The 16,891-nt window shown below is 40.1% G+C and overlaps 2 pseudogenes; one reads left to right on the top strand and one right to left on the bottom strand.

Moving 5' to 3' along the window:
* Positions 1 to 7,807: 7,807 nt before the first annotated feature.
* Positions 7,808 to 9,049, bottom strand: LOC147437334 (uncharacterized; annotated as a pseudogene).
* Positions 9,050 to 9,053: 4 nt separating this feature from the next.
* LOC147437333 (cell number regulator 6 pseudogene) lies at positions 9,054 to 9,804 on the top strand (annotated as a pseudogene).
* The last annotated feature ends 7,087 nt before the right edge of the window (positions 9,805 to 16,891 follow it).

Genomic DNA, 16,891 nt, shown 5'->3' with positions numbered 1-16,891 from the left:
CTTTTGGGGTTCATAATTTCCCTAATGATTAAGATCTACTTGTATGCGCTCTCAGGGGGGGTCACTTAATAATTATGTGACTATCACATGAGTGCAATTGAAGGGGCTATTAATTTTTATTTTTTCTCACATTTTCACATACAGAAGGGTAACATAAAATTGACTTGGAGAAAAAATTATAGATTGAATAGGAAAGGGGTGTATTTTAGTTGTTCAACATTCATAGATAAATAGTTTAACAAATATTTCTTGGACACACGTGAAATACACAATTTATATATAGTGACACCCCCCCCCCCCCTCGGAAGCTTGTATACTAGTCTGCACTTACACTTACGTGTGTGCTAATAATCAATCAACTCGTATGCTACTAAGCCATAGCAAAGAGCATTCACATGATGGGAACCAAAGAGCATGCGGATACTAGTGTTAACTCTATTTCTTGCTATATTGAAGTATTAAAGATGGGTTACATTTACAGTGGCTTGCTATTTGTCAATAGCCTCATGTAGGTTTTTTGGAGTAATAAAATAGATATTTCTTCTTTTTTTGGAAAACGTTTGATGGATATCTTTATATAATGCACAAGATGCAAAAGTATATGAGTAGGGGGAATACTAATCAAGATTCAAAAGATTGAAAGATGACGCTTTTCTTTGCTTGTGATACAAACACTTGATGACATATGCACCTTTGGAATGTGATTCTACCAATCACTTTTGTAATTCTTTTTATAAGACTATAACTTCTAGTTTATTAGTTTCTTGATTATATTTATAAAAAAATAGTGTCCCGCCAACTTGAAGTGCATTGATCAACACATAATGATGTCCCTCGTTTGCACCTTTTGGAAACTTTTCTGCCGTTTATCGGTGTAATTCTCCTCAACCTCTTGATTTTGTGCAATGCATTTGACAAGATAAATTTCTATAGCATATTTATTAGTTTCCCAATTTGGATGTGCATCAAAAGTTTCTCTAACTTGAAGTGAATTTCTCAACACATCATGATGTCCCTCATATGCACCTTTGGGAATGTTGTGCTACCATTCATCCATATAACTATCCTCAACCTCTTGCTTTTTATGCAGTAAATTTGACAAGGTAAACTCTATAGCTTCTTTATTTGTCTCTCAATGTAGATATGTAGCAAAAGTGTCTCCAACTTGAAGTGCATTTTTCAAGACATCAAGTGTCTTGAATTCTCAATTTGGATGTTCAACAAAAGTGTCTCCAACTTTAAGGGCATTGATTTGCACATCATGATGTTCTTTATTATACAAGGATTTGTTACCAGCTTGACCATCATTGAGGAGGAGTTCAAAATCTGGCAAAGGTTTCATAAGATGATATTCCTAGGCTAGAACATGTGGTTTTTTTGACACACCTATTCCAATGACCATGCATAGAAGCATCACAATAGCAAAAAAAGTTTGTTTTCGAGCCTTGTAGAATAATGAGGGGTTATAACCATGGATAGTGTGCAGAGATAAATAGGTTGGGACAGGTTTCTAGTTCCATTTTACCATCTCTATACATCTTCTTATTTCATGTCCCAAAACGAGTCCCAAAAACATGCATAATGTTTGTCTATTTTGAAGTACAACTAGTGTCAACACTGTCTAGTCAATTATCCTTGCAATAAAAAAGAGACTAGGGAATATGCCACAATAGAGAATTTTTATCAAATCAAAATAAATGAACAATAAATGATATAAAAAAGAACATATCTCAACTTTATGGGAAAAAACATGTCTCGGATTCATATTGCTTGCTAGCTGCAACAAAGGCATGGGTAAAATTGCCAGGGGGATACAACAAAGAAATATAAAGACGTGTAAGAGGTGAGGATAGTTGATTTTGAATATTATTTTCCCTAAGACTAGGTTATAGCTTCTATTCAGCAGCAGTGGGCTTCTTCTTCTTCACATGACTAAGGGGGCATCATTCTCATCAATAACTTGGGACCTTTTGATAGGGATTGGGGCTAATTGTCTATAATTTTAAAAAGGTTTTAGTTTTTTTGGTGATGGATAAATATTTTTAGATTCCATCTTATTATTTATCTAGTTCAAGGTTTACTAATATCAAACATCGATGAGACTACCATGCTCCTGAGGAGTCCACTATATAAAAGTTGCATATAGCACATGTGAACAAGAGGTATTTTAATTCAATAGGGAACTATATATCATGCACCATATAGAAAATCTATAGTAGTTCATTCTCAATAGTTTATAATTTATGTATAGAGTATAATAATTTTTCAAGAGCTATAATGCATGCACAGAGCTACAATAGTTTACCAATAGCTAAAACTAAACCAGTTCCATAAGCTACCACGATTCATGTGAAATCCTTACAACAAAACATGACTAAAAAATTTACAAAATTATGCACATAAAATGTAATAGCTAAGCAATAGCCGCATACTACTTGCTACATAGCACATATTTGAATTGCTCAATGGTAGCACATATTACATGTTGTATGACACATAGATGAATAGCTTATCAATGGCACATGGTATATAGTACTAAATGCACAAGATATCATGCTTCACATGACAACCTTATAGCACACAATTCACTACAAGAGGTCACTTAAATTTTGGCGCCACATTACCGGCGTCACTGGCGGGTGTCGGTATATGTGTAGGTATGTATGGAGGGAGATAAAGTTTTTTAAAAATTTGATTTTAAAATCTCAATGCTTGGTCTGGTGCCTGTTCCGACGTCAGCGCGCATGCACTTTTTGACGCTTTCTCTTGCACGTTCTCCGACACCTATACTGATTTTTGTACTGACGGTACCTGCAAAAAACGAAACCGCAGGCTTTCTCTGCGATTTCTCTTCTTCTTGTGCCTTTTTTCAAGCTCTCTTTTTCCTCACCTCTTACATATCTTGTGCGAAAAAAGCTATCATAAGTGCTAATCTTGCTTATGGGTTAGCCCATAACACTAAGGTGAGATTGTTTTCATGTTTACTTGTAGATTTAGGGTTTAGGGCTTAACTTTGTGTTTGTGTGTGCGTTTTTGCAGGTTCTAGGACGTTTACAACATCTTTTATTACTCAAATAGGACGAATGTGAGTGCTCGAACCTGCATATTAAATTTATTTAAATTAATTTGTATATTAATAAAAGAAAATTCCATGCTTTAAACTTTCAATGCTTTAAAAGAAATTATGGTTTGTGATATGAAATTTCATTTTGAATTATGATTTTTTTTGTTTTGGCTTATGAAAAAATCTTGTTTTGAATTATGTCATTTTTGAAATTATGCAATTGATGGGGTTTATGTTTTATGTTAAGTTAGGTTAAGTTAGGTTAGGTTAGGTTATCTTATACATTAGGTTAGGTTAAGTTAAGCTACATTAGGTTAGGTTGTCTTATACATTAGGTTAGGTTAAGTTAAGCTACATCAGGTTAAGCTACGTTAGGTTAGGTTAGGTTAGGCTAGGTTAGGTTAAGCTACGTTCGGCAATACGGCAAGCCATAGAGCTTACCCACAGTGCATATTAAAAACAACACAATGACGATCCGTTCGTCAATATGGCAAGCCATAAAGCTTACCCACAACGCATATGCATTGTGGGCAAGCTCTATAGATTTACGTATTGCCAATGCCTCGCCATTGTGTTATTTATATGTCCTTGAGCGGTTTTTAAGTCCTAAAATAGCTAAGCGGCCCTGAAAATAATACCATGGTGAGCCGTTTAGCAATACGGAAAGCCAAAGAGCTTGCCCACAATGCATATGCATTGTGGGCAAGCTCTATGGCTTGACGTATTCCCAAATGGCTCGCCATTGTGTTTTCGATATGTCTGCAAGCGGTTTTCAAATCATAAAGTAACTAAGCGGCCCTAAAAACAACACAATGGCAAGCCTTTTGCCAATACGACAAGCCATAGATCTTTCATACAATGCATATGCATTGTGGGCAAGCTTTATGGCTTGCCGTATTGCCAAACGGCTCTCCATTGTGTTGTTTATATATTTGCGAGTGATTTTCAAGCGCTAAAATTGCCTGGTGTCCCTAGAAACAACACAATGGCGATCCGTTTGGCAATACGGCAAGCCATAAATCTTTCCCACAAGGCATATGCATTGAGGACAAGCTTTATGGCTTGCCGTATTGCCAACAACTTGCCATTGTGTTGTTTTTATGTCTGCAAGCGGTTTTCAAGCCCTAAAATAGCTAAGCAGCCCTAAAAACAACACAATGGCAAGCTCTTTGGAAATATGACAAGACATAGAGTTTTCCCACAATGCACATGCATTGTGTGCAAGCCCTGAAGTTTGCCCTATTGACAAAAGGCTAGCCATTGTGTTGTCTATATGTTCGCGAGCAATTTTTAAGCTTTTAAATTGCCTCGTGGCCCTAAAAAAAAACACAATGGAGATCCGTTTGGCAAAATGGAAAGCCATAGAGCTTGCCCACAATGCATATGCATTGTGGGAAAGCTCTATGGATTGTTGTATTGCCAACGACTGGCCATTGTGTTGTCTATATAATTGCGAGAAATTTTCAAGCGCTAAAATTTCCTCGTGTCCCTAAAAACAACACAATGGCGATCCGTTTGGAAATACGGCAAGCCATAAAGCTTGCCCACAAGGCATATGCATTGTGGGAAAGTTCTTTGGCTTGCCATATTGCCAATGGCTTGCCATTCTGTTGTCTATATGTCTGCAAGCGGTTGTCAGTACCTCAAATCACTTCGTAACCCTAAAAACAACACAATGGTGAGCCGTTTGCCAATTTGGCAAGCCATAGAGCTTGCCGACATTGCATAAGCATTGTCGGCAAGCTATATGGCTTTCCGTTTTGCCAAACGCCTCACCCTTGTGTTGTTTTTATGTTAGGTTAGGTTAGGTTAGGTTTAGGTTATAGGTTAGGTGAGATTATAGGTTAGGTTAGACCTAGCGACAAATTAATAGTAGAAAAATGCAAACGGACTTTGATGATGACTTGTGTACTTCTAGTAACGCAAACAGACTTCCCTTAGGAGTCCTACCAAACCCCGAGCGAAAACGTCCGAGCAAACCAAAAACCGAGCAAGGTAATTTGTGAAAGCAAGGTAGTTTGCATGAACCGTAACTAAGCTCCCATTATTCATGGTTTGTAAGGTGATATTCTTTATCTTCTTTCCAAACTTGACCATAACTTCAAAATGATAGGGATGATCCTCTTATAGTGCTACTCGATTACCTCCACCCTAGTAAGCACAAAGTAGCATAAACCATTGGCTAGTGTTCACAAGAATTAGGGTTTAATATATTTGTAGCCAGCTAAAAATTGTGACTTTGTTGAATCTGTGACAAATGTTGTTTACATAAGGAACACTTCACAATCTGTGACTTTGCCGAATTTGTGCTTCAAAATGATAGGGATGATCCTCTTATAGTGCTACTCGATTACCTCCACCCTAGTAAGCATGAAGTAGCATAAACCATTGGCTAGTGTTCACAAGAATTAAGGTTTAAGATATTTGTAGCCAGCTAAAAATTGTGACTTTGTTGAATCTGTGACAAATGTTGTTTACATAAGGAACACTTCAGAATCTGTGACTTTGCCGAATTTGTCGCAAACGTTGCTTACATAAGATACACTTCAAAATTTTGCATATAAATGTTGGCAATTCCTAAATTGCTACTCATTAGACGAAATTGCTAGATCTAGAACTCTATGTCAGTGTTGATTGATAGAGAGAGAGAGAGAGAGAGAGAGAGAGAGAGAGAGAGAGAGAGAGAGAGAGAGAGAGAGAGAGAGAGAGAGAGAAACTAAAAGGAAAAATTAGTAAAGAACTTAGAAGAAAAAGAAGAGAATTTTTAACGTCGTGGGAAATGAGAGAGAGAGGGGGGGGGGGGGGGGGGGGGGGGGGGTCAAAATGCAATGGCAAGAGGAGAGGTTTTCTTATAGAATAAAGGTCCCTGTTGTTGGCAAGCTCGTTAATCATTAACAACATAAGAAGAAAGATGGGGGTGAAATCAATGGCATACTCATTCGTAGTACTGTTGGCCCTGCTTGAGCATGACGCCTCATCCGGGGTAAGGACCCATTTTGAGGGTTTTCTCTTTATACTCTCAACCCCTAATGTCCTCAAGCTTTTTCCCCTCGACTATTAGAGAGAGAGAGAGAGAGAGAGAGAGAGAGAGAGAGAGAGAGAGAGAGAGAGAGAGAGAGAGAGAGAGAGAGAGAGAGAGAGAGAGAGAGAGAGAGAGAGAGAGAGAGGAATTCCAACCTTACGAGCTTGCCGTCAGGTTGTAAAATATTAGGCCTTGCCGTCGATAAGGCCTAATATTTTACAACATGATGTCTATTTTTTTTTCTTGTTATGCTCTCTCTCCCTCCCTCCCCCTCTCCCTCTCTCTCTAGCAGCACGCATGGAGTGCGCTGCTAGAGAGAGAAGAGAGTGAGATTATAGCAAAAATGATGAGCTTGCCATCGAGTAGGCCAAATATTTTACAATTTAATGTCTGTTTGTTTGTTATACTCTCTCTCTCTCTCTCTCTCTCTCTCTCTCTGTGCACAAAAAAACAACCTTTATTGTATTTTTAAAGGACAAATATTGAAAAGTTTCGGCTACTTTGGAGGGTCATCTAACCTTGCACCGAAAAAAAATTCCAACGCATATGGCTCAAAGTTTATACTCCCTTTATTTATCTTTATCTACCCTTTTCTACTCGGCTAAAGCTAGAAGATTTTAATGGTAAAAACCCTATAATTTTTACTAAAAAATCGAGAGATTTCCCATGCTCTCCTTTTTCACATCGGTTGCTAGAAAAGTCTTTTGTGTAACACTGCTCTCTCTCTCTCTCTCTCTCTCTCTCTCTCTCTCTCTCTCTCGTTAGTAGATAGATCTTTAAGGTCTCTTGGGATAGTTTCCTATGACGTTAAACAATCTTCTTCTCTCGTTTTGCAATATTGAAGTATCTCAATTCATACACATTTTTGTCCTTCTTAGAAGCGATGACTCAGACCCAATCCTTCACATTGTGTCGTTTAAGCTTGTTAGATATTCAAAAGGAAAAAAACCAAAATACCCCTCTAATTTGTGGAAATTCCCAAAATACCCCTCAAATTTCAAAAACTCCCAAAATACCCCCATTATTTTGTCACAAATTTCCAAAATGCCCTTCAAATTTTCCAAAATTCACAAAATACCCCTGGTTGTGAAATTAAATTTCTCCAAAGATTAAAAAGATGCTAGATTGAGAATATGGGTTGATTATGTAGGATTTGGAGATGAATTGCTTCATTATCTCTAGACATAATTGCCTTTTTTTCGTAAGGTAATTTGTGACAAATTACCTGCTAAGCATGCAAAAATGGATCTCAACTATCAAAAAGGAATAAAGATTACAAAAAACTTGAACAATCCCACCAAAAATAGATACAAGGGTATTTTGAGAATTTTTTGCCCCTACAGCTCCTGTGGGCACGTCTCTCTCTCTCTCTCTCTCTCTCTCTCTCTCTCTCTCTCTCTCTCTCTCTCTCTCTCTCTCTCTCTCTCTAGGCTGCGCACATGCACCCAAAAGCCTGTGCCGATCGGTGAAGATTTCATGCTATCCCACCACCAAATTGGACCTTGGCGTACCGCAACAAAAACGTGGTTCTACCGTAGGTATCGGGAAGCAATGCCTCTCCCCTAGCCATTTGCAACGGTGTTCAAGTGGTGCCTTTCTATTTTTAGTGCTATTTGCATGTGCAAGCTACGGGCCTTTTATGTAACTCTCTTGCCATAGTGCTTGTACATAAACGGCCTCCTCGCCTAGTTGCAATGTACTACAACATGACATGGGCAGGTTTATCTTGACTGCAATGGAGACCTACTATGCCAAAAGGTGTGCCTCTCCACTCCCTTTCTCGGCACCGTGCATCTGAAGACTGCAGTATGAGAGCTCAACCTTGCTGCATCTTGCCCTTCACCTGCTGAAACTGCTTTTGATACAAAAGGCTTCTGTTGTAGTTCTCAAATTTGTTAACGTACACAAATAATGTCAGTCAATTCCTCTATTCTATAACATATATACACTGCAAAGTTGTGGTCTTAGATTATTTTGTTCAATTACATCGATGCTCAGCAAAGTCCTGTAGGAATGTAGAAAAAACGATACAAAAAACCCTAACAGCATGCAGATGATCACAATAGGCTTGTAGGGATTGTGGCTGCGTACTTAACTTGAATAGACTTTTTACCCCTCATGGTTGACAAAATTTCCGCCGGAAGTGGGCCGGTTGTGCCGCACATGGGCAGGCTAACGGTCGACGGCGTCCGGTGATGCTGCAACAACTGCGCAAAGAACTCAATACAGTCGATGGAGATTCCGTCATACTTTGAACAGTCGACAGTAGGAATGTGCACAGTCTCTCTCTCTCAAGGAGCGCGCGCCGGTGCACGCTCCTTGAGAGAGAGAGAGAGAGAGAGAGAGAGAGAGAGAGAGAGAGAGAGAGAGAGAGAGAGAGAGAGAGAGAGAGAGAGAGAGAGAGAGAGAGAGAGAGAGAGAGAGAGAGAGAGAGAGAGAGAGAGAGAGAGAGAGAGAGAGAGAGAGAGAGAGAGAGAGAGAGAGAGACAAGCTGGCCAAGAAAACCTGGATCCTTCCTACGACTTCGACGTTCAAGCCATGAGCATCGAAAGGCTCCCCTTCGTTTTCCAGGTCGTCTTCACCATCAGCCCCAAAGCCGCCCTCATCAAATACTCCCGCCTCATCGCCTCCCATGAACAAACCTAAAACCATGTCAATGACCTTGTCAAGGGCATCATTGAAGGCGAAACCCGCATCCTCACCGCCCGCCATGACCATGGAGGACATTTTCAAAGGCACCAAACAGTTCAAGATCGCCGTCTTCGAGAAAGTGCAGCTTGAGCTCAACGAATTTGGTCTCCTCATATACAAGCCAATGTCAAGCAACTCATCAATGTCCCCGGCCACGAGTACTTGTCCTTCCTCGGCCAAAAGACGTGGCCACTAGCGCCAAGATCGCCATTGCTGAAGCCAAGTATAAGGGTGATGTCGGCACCAAGCAGCAATAGGGTCTCATGCAACATCAGAATGCCGCAAAAGCTGACACTGAGACCAAGGTATGTCACTCCAACAGGTCCAAATTGCAAAACAGAAGAAGCTTCTTGTTCAAGAAGAGAACAAGATCTTTGAGAACACTAGGAAGGCTGAGATGACTCAAGCAGATGCAGAGCTAGCCAAGAAATCTGCGTTGTGGTCACAAGAAGTAGAGCTTGCCAAAATACAAATAAAAAATGTGGCCACCATACAAGAAGCCGAGCTGAATATACGTGCATCTGTGGTTGTGCTGACCACTTTGATTCTTGTTGGTAATTAGGCTTGATTTTCCCATGTGTCTTGTTTGGGAGGAATATCAAAATACTGAAGTACCTTGGACAACACCCTGCACATGCCATGTCATATTTGTGGAGGGTGGATTGGCACTTGCCGCTACCACTGTAGCCTTTTGTGCAGTCAATCCTCATGCAGCCTATTCTATTGGGGAAGGACAAGTTTTTACGTGGTGGATGTGTGGCATATACAGAGGACTATTTCGGCAAGCCTTGCAAAAGAAATTCTATCTGTAGAATTCTCCTTGTGATCTTTGCTTAGTCCACTTCTGTATGCATTATGCCAAGAGCATCAAGTGATGCAGGGTAGTCTTTTTTTTGATATTGTTATGCCTATGACAATTATAAATCCACCTCCTTCGCAGGAAATGCATATTCCTAAAGGCCCAAAGACTCTTTCAGCTAATGGTAATGATCAGAGTGTAAGTGTTTTACAAGTACAAGCTCCATGATCTATTCTTTGTCTTCACCAAATATTTTTTAAGAAAAGTTGTCAAGTACTAGTAGGTGGAATTGCAAATGTTAAAAATCTATTGCCTTGGGAGGCTTGTCTATGTGGTTCCATTGTTTCTTGAGAGGCTCCAAACACACGAACCTATACTAATGTGAAAAAGTGTTGGATTCTTTAGGAGAGAGAGAGAGAGAGAGAGAGAGAGAGAGAGAGAGAGAGAGAGAGAGAGAGAGAGAGAGAGAGAGAGAGAGATGGCTCAAGCTATGGAGGCTTTACCCGCCTTGTGATGGTAGTGGTGATGGTAATGCTGGTCACCGATGGGTCTTGGACGGTGCTAGCTGCCAAGGCTGCTTGCCCCAGCACTCAGGAACTTTACAGCCAATGTAGCAAGTATGTGCTAGGCTCCAACCCCCCACCCCTACTGCTAATAATGGATGTTGCAACCTCCTCAAATCATCTAGCTCTTTGTGCCTTTGCATTTCTATCCCTGACAATTGCAAAAACGTCATCAACCAACAGGGTATTCCAACATCAAATCCGTCTACAAGATTCCAGGTTCCTTCTGCATTCAAGTTAAGGTGTAATAGTTATCAAGGCCCACATGTTCGCTCTTAATACCAATATGCCCATCTTGGCCAAGATAATATGTCGTTTATCTATTTCACTCAAAAATAGAATGATATGCTATGAATCTTCCACTTGTATGGCATGCATCATCACAAAAACCTTTTCATTATGATGAGAATGCCATTTTGTGAATAGTATACATACCCTCTTTACCACACAAAGAGAGAGAGAGAGAGAGAGATCATTAAGAAAAAGATGATGGAGATTGTGTCAATGTCTCAAATGGAAAGTTCAAGGAGAGATGTTTGCAGTTTATGACACAGTTATGACATAATTGAGACCAAGATGACATGATGTAATACAATGTACATAATTTTTGCACACACACACACACACACACACACACACACACACACACACAGAAGGGAGAAGTTTGAGCAATGCAAAACACACCTCCAATCGTAGTGTAGTATTACAAAAAAAGCTGCCGTAAGGTTTCCTCTACGACAAGGGCATACAATATGTCTGGTGACACTTGTTAACAAAAAGTGGTATGAAATGTGTTGTTTGGGTTTTAGTGCCTAATTGGTTGTCCCTGAACAACGTGCAGAGATATGTGCAAGAACTAACACTTCCACATGATCTAAGCTCTCACGTGAATATGGCTATGATCGTACTGGAAAGAGCACATTGGCATTGAGCTTAAGAGGCCAATGTATTTCTCCTTCTAAATCATAAGAGATACTCTAAGATGAGAATTTCAACTTTGTAACTTCTTTATTACCTCATCTCCTTCACCTTGATTATTCCTAAGTTTGATTATGACTACCTATGTATTATTCTTTCTATTTTGCTCAATTTTTGGGACAGGTCGTGATAACTCGCTCGGGTTTTGGGGTTCCTCGTTTTGTTATTTGAAAAAAATTAAGATATGACCGATTCATTTTGCTACTCTATATTGTTCAATATCTAAACTATTGCAATTTTGATATGCTCTTTTCTATTGTATATATTCGCTCTGTTTCCTGTTCTCTCGAAAGTATTCGCTCAAGGTTAGAGATTCCTCTTCCGTTAGGTTATGTTATAGGCTAGGTTTAGGTTATAAGTTAGATTACATTAAGTTAGGTTAGGTTTAGGTTATAGGTTAGGTTAGAGCTAGCGACAACTTAATAGTAGAAAAAACACTATCGGACTTAAAAAGTGCACACAGACTTCAAGAACCTTCATATATAGTCATTGACCAATAAAGACGAGATTATTACCGTGTAATCCTAATCTTCATGCACCTCTAGACCGAGGTGTGCGGGGATCCAGCCTGGCTAGAGAATGTGAGTTTGTTAGAGCTAGCAGCAAATAGTTGAAAAAACGCTATCGAACTTCAAAAGTGCACACACACTTCAAGAACTTTAATATATAGTCATTGACGAATAAAGACGAGATTATTACCCTGTGGTCCTAATCTCTGTGCACCTCTAGATCGAGGTGTGCGGGGATTGAGAATGTGAGGTTGTCATGTACTTAGTAGTGTGTAGTTGTAACAACTAGAGTGTTTTAATTATTTGTTGCATCATTGGTAGATAAAGTATGGACAATAGGATGGCGTGTCCTTGTGCGCATTGCAAGCATCAGATCTTTCAAGAACAAAAAATATGTGACCAACACATATGCAATCACGGTCTCTTTCTGATAGAGCAAGTATAAGACCTACGTTATCGATCTCATGGTCTAGATATTGAAGGTCAAACTTCGCAAGTAGATATTGCTCCAACTTCATCGGAGAGAAGACGATTTTCAAACAAGTAGCCATCGACTAAGTCCTCCCAACTAATACCTGATGCGGCATTTCAAGAAGTAGAGATGGAGCAAATATTGGGATGCGTTCTTTGACATGGATACCATCATTGAAAACAATATAGAAGACGACAACATTGAACACAATACTGTGGACCAACCTCAATCATCCTGTTCATATCGACGTCATGATAGCAACGATAAAGAGGGCGAGATGATGCAAAGTCTTGCATGCACGCCGCTTTACAGTGGTGCAAAAATCTCAATTCTCCGTACCGCGTTGGCAATGCTTAATTTGCAGTCTGTCTACGTTTGGTCTGACGCCTCAGTCACAGAGCTTTTTAGGTAAATACGTTGTATCCTAAGCATGATAAAGTGCAAATTATAGTTCAATAATGTGATCAAGGGGCTGACTTGTTCATGTAACGACAGGTTGCTCAATGAGTAAATCTTGCAAGAAGGGAATCACATGCCCCCTACCTGTCCACTCGCTAAAAATCTTCTTACTAATTTGGGCTTGGACTATCACAAAATACATGCATGTCCTAATGATTGTATACGTTTTTGCAATGAGTATGCAAATTTGAAACAATGCCCAATTGTGGATCTAACAGGTACAAGGAGGACACACAAGGAAAATTTATCCTTGCAAAGGTCCTTTGACACTTCCCTATCTATCCAAGAATAAAGATCATGTTCAGGTGCAAGTCCATAGCCGCGAAAAAGGGAGAGCAAGGCCCAAAGAGATGACCTACAGGCTATGGGTCGAATGCCAAAGATGTGGCCTCGACTTAAACCCAATGGAAATTTTGATATATTAGAAGGTCCATGGGTTCTGAGTCATGCAGAAGAGCAACAAGTGAAGAAGACTATATCTTCATTCAAGACTCCCACAGGGTGCATGTGATGTTTGAAAACGACTTTTACGAGAGATGACAATCTCCGTGGTCTTAAGTCCCACAATTCGCACAAATTTTTATAGTTCATCTTACCAATTGCCATAAAGGGTTGTTTGACAAATGACATTAGAAGAACAATCTACAAAATCAGTGAGTTGGTATGTTGGATAAGTTCAAAAGAGATAAGAGAAGACAACATTAATGCAGTATGCTTAAATGCTATTGAAGCAGTGTGCATGGTGGAGAAGTACTTTCCAACAAACATTCTTACCATCCAAATGCATGTACTTGTGCATGTGGTCGATGAAGTTGCAGTTACCGGGCGGTCCATAGCAGGTGGATGTTCTTCTTCGAGAGATTTATGAAAACTTTAAAGGGGTTTGTTCGTCAAAGGGCTCGCCCCGGGGGTAGCATTGCCGAAGGATGGCTAGTACAAGAGTCTCTTGTCCTCATCAGTGAATTTTTTGTCTCAATTGATCCAGAGATGCCCCGAATGTGGACTACTGAGGTCAACGTCAAGGTGACAGGGGGGGAGGAGTTGCAGGGACAAGGCATTGTTAGGAAGATGGACATCACAATGCGAGAAAAGGTTATGAGATTTTGCCTTCTCAATTCAGACATCATGCAAAAGTGACTAGAGAGGTACGAAGGGGAAAAGCAAAAACGCTTGACAGATCGCCTTCAATTCAAGCGCAACCGTGCCACTAGAAACCTTCCTTTTCCAGATCATCTTCAGAAATTTCTTGACTTTTCAACTGGGCGGTGGTTATATGTGAGAATCTCAGAGAAAAAGAGGAATGGAGTGTTGATTACTGAAGAGGAAGAGGAGATGTCAAGGGGTTGCGATTGGCATGTATATTTCACAAATTTCTTTTTGAGCTCCACATGATCACATTGCGTTAATAACTTCTAGTCTGTTTCAATTTTGTGGCTACAGTATCACAAATATGGAGCTTTGTGGTCACATGGGAAACACTTCTTCAGAGTACAACGGATCGACAAACAAAGGGTCACTTTCGATAGTGGTGTTAGGGCAAGCTTTGTCCAAGAAAGTAGGAGTAGTCTCAGGGATGAGAATACAGAGACTAGCCAGCTTGAGTACTTTGGCTACATCCAAGACATCTTGAAGATTAGCTTTAAAAAGTTTGGTATGTTTATCTTTGATGTCAAGTGGTTCAAAGTTATTACCAACGGCCCTAATGCAATTGTGCGTAAAGACAAGAGTGGATTGATTGAAGTGAACTCTAGGCGGGTGTGAATAGATGTGCGGGATTACATTTGTACTTCCGTAGCATTGTGAACAAGTTGTGTTCATACACCATCCACTATGGACAAAAAATGATGAGAATGATCTGTCTAAACCCTGCTGGCTCTATGTCGTTCAAGTTGCTCCAGTAGCAAGAAAGTGTGTGAAGGATTGGATGTTGAGGTTGAAGAGGTGATTCATGAACAAAGTGAGGAGTGACGGAAACTTTAAGTTTAGATTGAGGTGGATGTTAGCAGTAAGCAATTGTCTGAACCTAGAGATGAGGTGTCAATACTGAAGTTGATGCGGAAAGCGACAAAGAAGTAGAGTTCGATGACAAAGATGCAAAAGTAAAGATTGAGATAGACATCTTTGGTGCATCAAATCTCATAGAGGATGAGAGATTAACTAATGATTTTGGCTAGCAACTCTTTTTATTAGCCTAGTACAATACACTTTAGATTCATTCATTTGTGTAGCAGCTTCGTTGATTTGTTATTTGTATTGATTAAGCATTTCTTCTGTAAACTAACATATTTTGTGGGTGTTGTTAGTGTATGATTAGCCATGGCCGATGACGATGAACCATGCTCTCCTAGTTTTAGTTTTCCTATCACTCCGACCGGCATGTTACCCGAGTAGATGGGCACATTTTTGTCTCAGTTCACACCAGAGAATATTGTGATGGCACAACAACTTTGGACAACAATTCCCTCTAGACCTACTATGGTCGATCCTACGCCTAGGACTAGTGCGGTCCCTTCACCGAGTGGCTCCACACCTCGATCTAGTGTGCCCCCTACGCCTACGACTTGTGTGCCCCCTACACCAACGGGTGGTTCATCCTTGAGACAAGGTAGGCATCGTTCTGGAGGTGGTGGTTACTATGGTAGCGGTTCTACCGATGCATCCACACCACCGAGAGAGTCCACCACTCTCGTCAGTAGATAGTTCACCGATTGGCACACCACGTACACCTTGGGGATCACACGATCATGATCCTAGCAAGGTGTACAAGAGCAGGGATGGGACTATTGTGGCGGATAGGGTCGGAAAGGCCATGCGACAGAGGATTCGACATCTCTGTACGATTCAATTTGTTCACTCTGTGATGGAGGTTTGGGATAACCTCGATGTTGAAAGAAAGAATTACATCGTCAAGGCCATTCATAGAGAGTACAAGCCGACAGAGGGGTATGATTCAGTCTCAAACCCCTAGATTTTGAGCGTGGCAAAGTCCACAATGTCACACCGTCGGTCAGAGGTGAGAGATAGGTACCATGACGACAGTCCCAAGACGGCATGGTTGGACGTAGAGGAGTGTACAGGGATTGTACGCGAGACACAAGACAACCCTCAGAGATTTCAGCAGCAAAGAGATGCAGCCAGAGCACATTTGGAGTCTGCTGGAGCGTCACATCTTGGGAGTGGAGGCTACGATACGCTTCAACATGAGTTTGTAAGTATTATACGTATGCTTTAAATTATTGAAAACATATATGTTATTTGAATATTTATCTAATGATTAAACCATAATTTTGAAGGAAGTTGCCGTGAAGCGTCCTCCAACACGCCGAGAGGAGAAGTATAGGTAATAAGCATAGACTTGTGGCCCTTTTGACCCAGCTGCTGTAGGAGGAGGGAGAGGACGTCAACTAGGAGGAGTTATGATGAGGGTCTTCTCACTCAGTGATTATTTGCATATGTACATTTTTTAGTGCTTATGTTTATGATTTATGGTTATGTTTATGGTATGGCATAGATGTTATGGTTAAGATTTGGCAGTCAAGTTAAGGTTATGGTTTTGCTATGATAGTATGGCAATCATGTGATGGTTATGGTTATAATTATGGTTATGGTTATGATTATTCTTATGGTTATGGTTACGGTTGTGGTTGTGGTTGTGGTTGTGGTTGTGGTTGTGGTTGTGGTTATTGTTATGGTTATGGTTATGGTTATGGTTGTGCAATGATGGTATGGCTGTTATGGTTATGGTATGACAAGCAAGTTATGGTAATGGTCATGGTATGGCAAACAGGTTATGTTTATGGTTTTGCAATTTTTGACTCATGTTTTAATTATGGTTATAAAATATTTCTGTTGTTATGCCATAATTACGCTTTTGATTTTGTGGTTATGTTTTTCTTACAATTTTGCTAATTGCCATACACTCGCTCTTTAGTGCCAGCTTGTAGGTGGAGTGTGGTTGCTTGTGCACTCTTCCTTTGGACAGAGAGGGCTATTTTCTTTTGCTGCAATACATGCAAAATCAGTTCCCAGCCCTCTCTACCCAAAAAAAAATTGTAGGTTTGGTCGTCCATATAGAGTATGGTATAACCGTCAGTATAGACCTTGGTAGACGCGTCAGAATATGCTATAGTATTAACGGTGGTTATTTCATTGCGTATTTTGCCCTTCATTTCATAATTTATTCTGAAGCATAATATACCGGTACTTATACCGACGTCACCATACCGGCGTCTCTTCCGAGGCCTATTTGAATCCTTTTTAGTTTTAAAACTAACTTTATTTCGTCGATATTTGTGTCGATTTCTGTGCACCGTGCTCTAGTGATTCCAAAAAGA

This window comes from Adiantum capillus-veneris, chromosome 17 (assembly GCF_014529385.1).
Source record: "Adiantum capillus-veneris isolate H3 chromosome 17, ASM1452938v2, whole genome shotgun sequence".
Lineage (NCBI taxonomy): Eukaryota > Viridiplantae > Streptophyta > Polypodiopsida > Polypodiales > Pteridaceae > Adiantum > Adiantum capillus-veneris.
The sequence above is the reverse complement of the archived record's forward strand: the minus strand, read 5'-3'. Positions and strand labels throughout refer to the sequence as shown.